Source organism: Macrotis lagotis, chromosome 1 (genome assembly GCF_037893015.1).
Source record: "Macrotis lagotis isolate mMagLag1 chromosome 1, bilby.v1.9.chrom.fasta, whole genome shotgun sequence".
Lineage (NCBI taxonomy): Eukaryota > Metazoa > Chordata > Mammalia > Peramelemorphia > Peramelidae > Macrotis > Macrotis lagotis.
In genome coordinates, this window is record NC_133658.1 from 98,273,287 (window position 1) to 98,286,126 (window position 12,840).

Genomic DNA, 12,840 nt, shown 5'->3' on the forward strand with positions numbered 1-12,840 from the left:
CAAGCATATTGATTTATTAAGCAATGCATGCTAATTGCCTATAAATCCTTCCTCATCTTTGACTCTGAACCCTCAATTACAGGGGTAGGTAGACTTTTATGCATTAAAAGCAAATAATACAAATTAATTAAAAGAAAACAATTAACCAAGATACAATATTAGGTAATTTGATTTATAATTGGAGGAAATATTAGGGATTTTCCAAGTTGGAAGGAGGGCAAACAGGTGCAATTCCCCAAATTCAGATAAAAGAGTTCGATCCCCCCCCCCCCCAAGTGTCTGTAAACAATCAAAAGAACATTGCAAAACAAAAGAACATGGAAACAACAACTGATTGCCCAATACAGGATAAGTTTTCAGATAAGACATATGAGTTGCTTGAGGATATACAACTTTGGGGAGGAAAATCTTTCACTTCAGATCTGACTAGATTTCTGGTCAGCATAACTTTTATAGTTTCTTAGTTAAGGTTCTCTAAGCAGTAGGTAGAGGTGGTCCAACTTCCCAGCCACAAAGGGCCAGGTTCAAACAATGCAATAAAGTTTTCTCACAATTCACACAACTGAATAAAATTTTCTCAAAAAGCAGAAATTGTCCTAGACCCAAAATTGAATAGAAAAGATATTGAACTAGTTCCAGAATTGAATGCAAGATAGAATCAGTATGGCTCATCCAATTTCTTCTACCACTTGGTATTTTATTTCCCTCAATTCCCTCAGTATTAAACCACTTGGTAATTAATGTAAAGGCTGCTGTAATTCAGAGAAGTTGATCTTTATTTGATAGTTTATGTGATAAAAAGATATTAGTACCTAAAATTATCTGAAAAGGGAATAGTTAAATTCATCTAATAGTTTGACTATTTTGAAAGGCAACATGAAGATGAATCTTCCTGATTCCAAGGCCAGTGTACCATAGCATCATGTTTCATGCTGTGTTTCTATAGCAAATGAATGGGAAGATAGAATGTTCTTTCCTGAGAAGTTCCTGCAGTCCAATTTGACTAGGATCTAGTAACATAAAAGCTTGGAAGAAAACTTGGAAACAGTGAGATATTCTTCCTCCAATATTCCCAAACTGTCTTTGAAGCTTCTTTAAGGTGGTACAGTTGGATAGAACTCCATTCCTAGAGTTCGGGAGGACCTGAGTTCAAATCCAACCACAGACACTTTAATACTTAGCTGAATGAACTTGGAGAAGTCACTAAATCCCATTGCTTTGCAAAATCCAAGTCACCCCCCCCCAAAAAAAGTTTCTGTAAATGGAAAATGGAAAGGGGTATGACTGTTTTTCTACATCTCTAAAAAAAGATTCAGTGGGAAATGCTGACCATAATGGGAGGAATAGAGGGGAAGAAGGGTAAAGAGCAAGAATTGACTAAGCATCTACTAAAAAAGCAAGTACTTTATATAAATATTATCTCATTTGATCCTCACACTTCAAGATAGATGCCATCAGGGACAGCTAGGTGGCACAGTGGATAAAGCACCAGCCCTGGAGTCAGGAGTACCTGGGTTCAAATCCAGCCTCAGACACTTAATAATTACCTAGCTGTGTGGCCTTGGGCAAGCCACTTAACCCCATTTGCCTTGCAAAAACCTAAAAAAAAGATAGATGCCATCATCACCCCACTTTACAGATGAGGAGACTGAGACAGATAGAGGTAAGGTGATTTGCCCAGGATCTGACAGCTAATAAGTATTTGGGGTCAATTTCAACTCCAATCTCCCTGACTTCAGGCCGGGTGCTCTATCCTCTGCACCACCTAATATATAGCCTGAACCCTAACAATACTGAGAACTAGAGCTCTCTAGTTGAGAAGAATCTGTTGTGTCCCCACTGGGGTAGAGTCATACACCTGACCAACAAGAGAGCTGGAAATTTGTTGACATGACCGAAGGAATGAGTCAAACAAGGGTCAAGGAAATCTCATTCTAAAAAACTAACACTTTGACTAAAAGGCAGCAATAGAGAGGAAAAGGCAGCAATTAAAGAAAATCTGGACCAGCTAAATCTAGTACTATCTGAATTAACTCTGGGCAAGTCACTTAACTCTTGTTTGCTTAAGTTTCCTCATCTGTGAAATAAATTAGAGAAAGAAATGCAAATCACTCCAATATCTCTGCTAAGCAAACCCCAAATGGGGTCATGAAAAGTCAGAAACAACTGAAGTGAAAGAAAAACAACAACAAACTAAAGATGATCCACAGAGTTAGAAACCATTTCAGCGATCTACAGGAACCAGTGAATCAGAATGGGTCAAATGATGGCAACAGACCAATGAAGACTCTCGAATGGTGGAGGAATTTATGGACCCAAGTATAGACCTTGACTTGTCCTGATAGCTTAAGTCATATTGTGCAGAACTTGCATACCGACTCAGAAATCTTTCCCCAATTGAGGAACCTCAATCTGAAGCAACTAAGTCCCCAAGGTGGTGTGGCTTACCAGGGCAGTAGGTTGCTAGACTTTTTAGGAAACCCAAATTCTTTTTCTCCATGAGATACCTCAAATCCTAGAGTAACAGAATGGGTCCCTGGGGAAGATGGAACTCACCAGAGGGCAGTGTTCTTTGCTATCTATGGGCTCAGAGAGGAGTCTTCTTTATAGTTTTTGCCTGATATTATATGCTGATTCTGTATTCCCATCAGTACCTCATCATATTGCAAAAGACCTAAGAATACTTAAACAAACACTAGAAATGAGTCAAATTCAGAGGGCTAAAGAAGGATGGAAAAATTCTTTGGGTTTGATCAAGACATAGGTTGTATATAGAGGCAAAAGGAATTTGGAAATCACTTACTTAGTCAAGTCTATTTTACAGACAAGGAAATTAAGGTACAAGGAGGCTAAGGAGCTTACTTAAGGTGAAAAAGTAGGAAATAACCAAGTTGGGAGTCAAACCCAGATTTTCTGACTCCAAATTAAACACATGTCACTGTAGCACAGATGTATTTATTATCAATAAGCTTGCAAAACTGAACTTCTTTCAACTTGTCATCAATCAATTCAAGGGTTACCACAAGACAAATCAGCATTACAATGTCTCTCCCAAGCATTAGTTTTTCTTCCATATTTTAAAAGTCTAAATGGCTCCTTCAATTTGTTTACAAGCCATTAAGAACATTTCACAGACAGGACTCTGGTCCTTCCTTGAAGTCACCAGATACTTAAAACTTTGATATCCTTCTTTAATCAAACCATCAAAGAAAAACCATATATTCCTTGTGCCATTGTCAGAGCAAACCCAATTATATAGAGTTGACAGGAAAGTTAGTAATTCAATTTCTTCAATCTAATTATACCCCCCCCACACACACCTGAACCTCTTTGCCCAACCTATTCTGCTTACTATTTCCCAATATGGGGGAGAAAATCCACTGTGTACAAAGGACACTTGAAGATTGAATAGTTTCCTTGGAGTCTTAGAGTGGTCTATAATTACACTTATAATTATATTTAATGTAATAAATTTGTCATTAAAGGCAGAAACTTTGATTCAAGGACTATGCTAGTACTCATGGAAAATAAGGCCTCATCTCAAATTAAATATTTGTGCTTGCAATGATTCGGCTGTTACATTGTACTATTGATCTTCCATTTAGAGCTTAGGCTTTCAATGGTTGAATAGATCTGGGTTACTGAGGGGTGGTTATTGAGTTTATTTGTTTTCTTGACTTCAGAGTGATGGTAAGTCACTTGGTCAAATATATTTAAAAACACAGAATCAGACCTTCTCAGTCATTGAATCTGCAGAAGACCCAAGCTGAAGAAGGTCAGGAAAAAAGGCATCATTTACACTATCTGGATGGGAGCCTGAGAAATCACTCACTGAAAAGGGTATTAAGGGGTTGCAGATTTGACCTCTTTGTTAAAGAAGAAAGCCTACTAGAAAGTATAACCTAATAAAGCACAAAAGATCAAAGTCTACACTTTTCCTAAGTGTTGTAGACCCACAAAGATAGAACTAACACAAAGCAAAATGTGTTAAGTAGGTGAAATGTGTCTTTCACACTTCATGTGATCAGCTTTTCAATTAGCAATTTTCAATTATTTCCCCATCCATCTTGTCACTTGATCCTCACAATATGCCTGTAAAGTAAAATCAGACCTGTGATTCCTAATACCATTTCATGGTGAGAGAACTGAGATTCATAGAAAGTGTATTTATCCAGGTGTCTTCCTGAAACCTCAGAGGTCCTACTGTAGAATCCCCTCCTACAGCATCCCCAGTTCCTGTAATACCCTTCCTTGCCCAAGATCACAGTCAGAATGTAAACTCAGATCTACTGATACTCAAACCTATTGACTAGCATTTTATTTTTTATGCTGAATTTAATAAGCATTAATATTTCCATTTATAAAGAAGAAAAAAGGAGATTGAATATGAAACTCAACATATGTTATGCATGTTTTTTCTATTATATATAGCTTAGTTTTTTATTTAATTAAAATTTAAAATTAATCACTTCTGTTGATTGTATCTACTTCTGGATTTCATTATTCTCTCTTCTTTTTTTTTACTTTTTTAAGTGATACATTGATGCCTTTTTTTCCCTTCTTTTCTTCTTTTTTTATTAGTATATCTTTTACTGGCCCACAATTCTTCCTACTTTGTTGTTGCTATTGTTAAGTTGCTTCAGTTGTGACAGACTCTTGTGACCCTATTTGGAGTTTTCTTGAGAAAGATACCAGAGTGGTTCACCATTTCCTTCTCCAGTTTATTTTACAGATGAGGAAACAGAAAGAAATAGGATTAAGTGACTTGACCAGGGTCACTCAGCTAAGAAGTGTTTCAGGTCAAATTTAAACTTGTGAAGATGAGTCTTCCTGATTCTAAGACTAGTGTTCTAACTACTCTGCCACCTAGCTGTCTTTTCCCACTTTATTCCTCTCTTCAAAAGAAGAAGAATAAAGTTTCCGCCTTGTACTAAATAATTGTAACCATATAAAACAAATTCAAACATTGGTTATATCAGAAATGTTTGACTTGTGCTACTCTCCTGATCCATCATTTTATCATCAAGATGGAAGAAGTATGGAGCACAATTGGTCTTTGGGAGTTGTGATTAGACATTTTATTGATTATTTTAAGACATAATCAATACCATGTCTTTCACAATTGTTTTCTCTTGCAGAGTTGTTTAATTGTTGAAATAGTTCTCCTGTTTCTCCTTGACCCATCTTGTCCAGGACTCTTTCCATTATTAAAGTTCTTCCCCACTAGTCCTTTTTTTTCCTGTTCCCAGTTGCATTTATTCACATACCTTCATGCTATCTCAGACTCCCTCTCACATATACTCTCCTCATTAACCCTGAAACACCCAGTTATACCACTAACACCCAGCAAACCCAGTTGCCTATTTCACCTTTTCTGTTCACCTAAGACCTGAATTTCCAAAGTTAGATATCTTATCTCCAATCTACTATGTATGATTAGTAAATATGAAATTAAATTATGCTAATGTATTACCCATAGGCCTTTATACCATGTCTTTCTGTAGACATGATCCTTAACTCAAATGAGTAATAACTGCTGTAATAGGGAGGGGACAGTGTGTAAAATTTCATGCATTGGAGCAAACAGTGGGGAAGACACTCTGAAAATATAAGAATACATCACTAAATGTTTAACAATTAGCTTTCTAGAAAGAAAAAAAGAAAATAGGCACAACACATTTTAAAAGTTTAATCTTCATTATCACATTTTCCCCTTTATTTTCTTAAGTCTAGAGAGCAGCAAAACAAATCAAGCCCTGATCTGTAATGTTAACCAATCTCCAGAGTGTAAATGTGCACACTGAAAATATAACATATGACTCTCCTGATTCAATATGACCCAGCTTTAGTACATCACTGGCATAGAGATATTTTTGAAGCTCCTCAAAGTTATGTTGATATTTATGCTTAGGGATGGTAATTACCATTAACACGTCTTTTGTTCTTCTGAGAATTCGGAAATACTTTAGGCCAAATCATGGAGCCTGAAACAAACCCATCCCCTATTGTGACAGGGAGACAGTGTGATCACAAAAAGAATATTTGACTAGGCACCAGAAGTCCTAATTTTTACTCCTAACATTGCCAGCAAATATAGAAAATTCAACAGTGGCCACTAGATTGGAAAAGATCAGTCTATGTCCCAGTTCCAAAGAAGGTCAAGGTAAAAAAAAATGTTCAAATTATTGTAAAACTGCCCTCATTTCAAACATCAGCATGGTTTTTCTTAAAATTCTGCAAGCAATACTTCAGCAACATATGAAATGAAAATTACCAGGAGTCTTGTTTTTAAAGAGGCAGAAGAACTAGGAACCAAATAGCCAACATTTACTGATTTATAGAGAAAGCAAAGGAGTTCCAGAAAAACATCTACTTCTGCTTCATTGACTACACTAAAGCTTTTGATTGGATCACAAACAAATGTGGCAAGTCCCCAAAGAGATGGGAGTCACAGATCATCCTCTTTCCTTAGGAACCTCTATGTGGGCCAAAAAGAAATAGTTAGAACTAAACATGAAGCAATTGATTAGTTTAAGGTTGGAAAAGGAATACAACAAGGCTGTATATTCTCACCTTATTTATTTAATTTCTATGCAAAATACATAATAAGAAATGCCAGGCTTGACAAATCAAAAGCTAGAATTAAGGATGTGGGGAGAAATATCAACAGTATTAGATATGTAGATGATACAATTATGATGGCAAAAAGTAAAGAGGAATTAAGAAGCTTCCTGAAGATGGTGAAAGCAGAGAAGTATAAAAGCTGTCTTGAAGATTAACATCAAAAAGACTAAGATCTTGGCAAGTCACATCACTTTCTGTCAAATAGAAAGAGAAGAAATGGAAATAGAGTCAAATTTTATATTTTTTCAGCTCAAAGATGGCAACTATAGCCATGAAATTAAAAGACATTTACTTTGTGGCAGGAAACTATGGAAAACCTGGGCAGTACACTAAAAAACAAAAACATTACCTCACTGACAAAGATCTGTATAGCCAAATTTATGTTTTTTTCCAGTAACAGTGTATGGCTGTGAGAATTGAACTAACAAGGAAAGCTGAGCTCCACAAAGATAACACTTTCAAATTGTGGTGCTGTAGAAGACTTTTGAGAGGCCCTAGGACAGCAAGGAAATTAAATCAGTCAATATTAAAGAAATTAATTCAGGCTATTCACTGGAAGGTCAAACTGAAGCTGAAGCTTAAGGACTTTTGCCACATAATGAGAAGACAAGACCCTGATATTGGGAAAGACAGAAGACAAAAGGAGAAGGAGATGACAGTGGATAAGTTGGATAGATAGTTTCATGGAAGCAAAGAAAGGATACAATCAGGAAGGATGTCAGAATCTGGGGCATGATAGTCCTTCAGGTCACAGCAGAAAACATAAGGGGAATAAGTCTTGATTGTTCTTTGGAGATGTTGAACCCCAGTTAGAACATTCCGTTTTTGCTAAGCTCTCTCTGTCACTGCTGGTTGAACTAAGGGTTGTTTGGGTTCTTATCATCTCTACCTACAGGGCAGCAGGATGAGACTCTCAAAGCTCAAGATTTTGGGGGAGGGGGAGGGAAGACATTGGTAGGGTACACCTCATCATTTTCCATTCTCTGATGCACTGAGCAGAAAGACTGAGCTCAACCTTGGGATATGAAAGTCTCCAGAAGAGGGTAGAAAGTGGGAACATGATTCATTTTCCACAGTAGAGAGAAGCTAACACAAGTGAGTTTTACAGGTCTTAGACAACTCTCCCTACTCAAAACTCACCAGCCCAATCATGTGCACACACATGTACAAATAAATACAGAGAATTTTAGAAAATGTTCCATTGTATTGAAGACTCTTCTTTCTTTGAACTCATAGCAATTACTGCCCATACCACTCAAGTGACTGCTTTATATTGCTAAATATGTTTTGATCATTCATGGGTTAGTGTGGTATCCTAAAGACAGAAGCCATGTGGTCTTTTAATATCATCACCACCCAGCACAGGATCAAATTCACCAATTTTTGAGACTTCTCTATTTTTGCCATTGGACATAGTTTTCCCAGTCACATGGGCTTAAAAACTTCAATTCCTTCTGGGCTCCTTTAGTTTTTTCCTGTCCACCAAGTCATGTTGATTTTTTCTTTCCCTTTCCACAATATCTCTAGTATCTATCTAGCTGTCTCATTGTCATCATCTCAGTTCAGATTTTCCTTACTACATACTACATACTTTCATACTGCATCCATTGCTGTATGAATGTCAATCATTATTACCATTATATGATATTAGTTCAGCACAATCTTAGAAAGAACAAGACTATACACATTTTTCATCTGAAATTTACAATAGTACTGTGGGATAAAGTTACCAGAATTAAGATCATTACTACATACTACATACTACATACTACTAGAACTGGTTAGGACCTTAGAGGTGATCTAGCACCAGTCCTCATTTTACAGATGAAGAAATAGAGGTTCTCAATTAAGATTTATGTCAAGCAATCTTTATGCTCCATTTCTCCCCTGGTCCCTTCTTCTCTGATGTCCTGTCTGCTCTCTTCCATTCTCCAATCCAACCTATAATGCTTCCAGATTAATCTTTCTACAACACTTTGCACATGTGACTTCCATGCTCATAAACCTTCCAAGATTTCCCAGTGGCTACACAATTAGTTCAAACCTGATCCAGGTGCTCCACGCCTACCTCTGACCAATCTTCAATTTTTTCCTTACATGAACCCTATGCTCCAGACAACCTGGTCACTTTATCTGAAAATACTATAGAAATATACATATATACATACATAAATATATATACACACACACACACACATACATAGACAACATATATATATATACAAGCATATTCTCCAAGACCTTTCTCTTAGCCTAGTATGTCCTTCTCTCTTCTTTTTTAATCATATTTCTAAATCATACCATTATTCAAAATCTTTCTCAAGACATTCCTGCATCCTGAATCCTTCAACCATCCCACCCCATCCCCACACCCCCACAGTAAGCTCTGAGAAACTACCACTCAGTATTTCTACTGGTATTTAGTAAACACAATCAGGGGTTGGTCATGGTAATTGTTTGAACTTCTTATCTCCTAGTTTAGTTCCTAGCCTGCCAAATTACACTGAGTTCCACAAGCATTCATCCAGTATCTTCTGTGTCCCAAGGCATCATGCTAGAAACTGAGGATCAAAAACCAAAAATGAAAGCCAGTCTCTACCCTCAAAGAACTTTTATTTTGTTTTTCTTTATCTCCAAAAAATTGTATTGAACTTTGTAAATATCTACTGTTAGATCTCAATCTAACAATCGAGTTAGAGTTTTATGCTTTTCCAAGTTTGTTCACATATCTGCCTGCCCCAGAGAGGGTTGCCCAGTCAACTGTGTTTGATTATTAACTCACTCTAACCAAACCAAATCATGAAGTCAGGAAACCATACTATATTATCATTTGACCAATTCCCATTTACTGCACTTATAACATTGTCTTCATCAAACTACCACTTCTCTGCCACTACCACTACCTCTTTTTAGTGACTGTCCCATTTTCACTGTGGTGTGATACACAGACTATATGAAGACCTGAAGCCTTGCTTTATACACTAGCTTTAGGAATGTGAACAAGTCACTTAACTTCAGTTTCCTCATCTGTAAAATGGGAATAATGATAGTACCTGCTTCCCAGGGTTATTCTGAAGATCAAATGAGATAATATATGTAAAAGTGCTTTGCAAAAACTTCAAGTTGCTGTTTGACTGTGAGCCATTATTGATCCTAGTTAAACACAATCTTAGGAAGAACAAGACTACACATTGTCTCATCTGAATTTCACAGTAGTGTTGTGGGATAAAAACACCAGAATTCAGATCAGTCAACTGACCAATTTTAATTTCAAATGACTGACTATGAAACAAGTCTCTCCCTCCTCTCAGAAGAAAGGTGAGATAATATATGTAAAAGTGTTTGCAAAGATTTCAAATTGCTATGTGAATGTCAACCATTATTTTTATTACATGATACTAGTTAAACACAATCTTAGAAAGAACAAGACTACACATTGTCTCATCTGAACTTTACAGTAGTACTGTGGAATATAGAAACCAGAATTAAGATCAATGTACTGACCAATTTTGATTTCAAATGATTAACTGTGAAACAGGTCTCTCCCTCCTTTTAGGAGAAAGGTAATAGGCAATAAGTGCAAAATAAAGCATACATTATCAGATATGGCCAATGAGTTGGAGTGGTTTTTTAAATTATGGTTGGATATAAGAGTGGGTCCCATGGATACCAAAGTCACTGGAAAGTGATGGTGATGTTCAAAAAGCAAACATCAATAAAGTCTATATCATGTGGTAAATAGGACAAGTGTCATTGTCTTCATTATATGGATAGAAAAACCAAGAGAGAGAGAGAAAGAGAGAGAGAGAGAGAGAGAGAGAGAGAGAGAGAGAGAGAGAGAGAAACGGGCATGCCAAATGACCCCCCATATTTTAAAATATGAGAACCCAGAAACCCAGAGAAGTTAAGATACTTGTCTAAGGACATGGAGGCAGTAACCAAGGAACCAGCTCCTCCAACCCAGTGTGCTTTTGTTCTTTTACCCATTGCCAAACTTCAAGTCAATGTGGTACCAGGACCAGGATCCAGTTCTCCTTACTCTCCATATCCAATCTTTCTGCCTATAGGTCAAGAAAGGAAAAAATCCAGGAATAGAAAGAGGAGGGTGAAATTATTGCATTTACCATGGTATGACAGAAAGCTAGAGGTGGAAGGTCCTTTAGATATTATTTATTCCAATCCACTAATTTTTTAGATTAGGAAACTGAAGTCTAGAGAAATTAAGCTATTTGCTTAAGGTCTCACATTAGCAGAATATAAACCTGGTGAAAAGAAATGGGGTATCAATAGAGACCTAGTGAATCTTGAGAACAGGGATTTAGTAAAGGTTTGCTTTACACTCAGTTTAGGGAACTAAGTCAAGCCTCAACTTAAAAAAATTAATATTTGATTTTTTCCCCAATTTTGTCTTAGGACCATATGTAGTACACTGATTTATTCAGTCACTTTTCAGTTGTGTTCATCTCTTCATGACCCTATTTGGAATTTTCTTAGCAAAGATACCAAAGAAGTCTTTTTCCTTCTCCAGCTCATTTTACAGATGAGGAAACAGAGGCAAACAGGATTAAGAGATATGCCCAGTATCACACAACTAGAAAAGATCTGAGATTGGATTTGAACTCAGGAATATGAGTCTTCCTGACTCCTGGTCCATTATACTCTCCACTGTGCCACCCAGCTGCCCCTTACACTGCTTTAACTAACCCTCAAAGATAAGGGGGGAAAAGGTACAATTTTTTTTATTTCCTAATGCTGCGTGGTAGACAATATTAGAGAGAAATTGTCTCTGGTTTCCTAGAAGATGGTACTATAGAAATGATTGCTATATTTGTTTCTCTATATCATCATGGTTACTCAGGAAACGTTTGATCCTTTGTCAGCTCATATAAGAAAACCCAATAGCTCAGTCTTTGAAACAGGGTTTCATTGTGAACTAACTGAAACAGTTTTAAGTCCAGTTTTATTACTAAGGAAAGATTTAAGTTAGGGGAAAAAAGAGGTCTCAACTGTGTCTTTAAAGACACTTTGGAGGGGGGTGGCTAGGTGGCACAGTGGATAGAGCACCGGCCCTGGAGTCAGGAGTACCTGGGTTCAAATCCGACCTCAGATGCTTAATAATTACCTAGTTGTGTGACCTTGGGCAAGTAAGCCCAAGGCCCACCCCATTGCCTTTCAAGAAAAAAAAATTTTAAAAAAAAGACACTTTAAGGGGCAGCTAGGTGTCATAGTGGATAAAACACCAGCCCTGGAGTCAGGAGTACCTGGGTTCAAATCCGGTCTCAGACACTTAATAATTACCTAGCTGTGTGGCCTTGGGCAAGTCACTTAACCCCATTTGCCTTGCAAAAACCTAAAAGAATTTTTTTTTTAAAAAGACACTTTGGGTATAAGATTTGGATAGTATGCTTGAGTCAGCTTGTCTTATTCTAACAAGCACATTTCTGATTCAAGGGAAAATGGCCAGCCTTGAGAAAATGCTCTTTCCTTTTTGCAGTGGTGAAGTGTTATAAGGATGAAATATGGCATCTACTATCAGACATGGTTGCTATGTTAGTTGCATTTGCTAACCTGTGTTCCCCCCCCCTTTTCTTTTTTAAATATTTGTTAAAAAAAGGTGATTCGCTGGAAAGTCAAAGGCAGAAAAATGAAGACAGTGAAAAAAACAAAAAATTATAAGTTTTTTTTTTTTAATTCAAGCTTGAAAAAGATAATCATGGTCATGGGATCACAGATCTGGGGCTGGATCCCAACAAGCTCAACCTCATTATTTTACAAATGAGGAAATTGAATCATGAGACATTAAAAAACTTTTCAAGGTCACACAGAGTTTTTGGCAGATCTGGGATTATGAACCTATTATCAGTGTTCTTTTCACTGTACCAAGATGGCATCATATTGAAAAATCTCTTAAATATATTCTTAGGGGCTACCTAAGAACATTCACATCACTTCATTTCTTTTTAATGAATAAGTCTTTATTGATATCTACTATAGATCATGCTGCCTTTTGTTAGGCTTCATGGTAAATGTAAAGAGGATAAAGGAGGACAACCACAAATTTTCTCAAGAAAAATCATACTATGTAGTCTGCAGATGGATTTTTCTTATGCAAAGTCTTATTCAAAGCATACTTTATTTTCTTGAAATCAAAACTGTAACCAGAAAATGGGCTATTTGATTGCAGTGTGATTCTGGTACTTCTGTGTGGGATGGTGA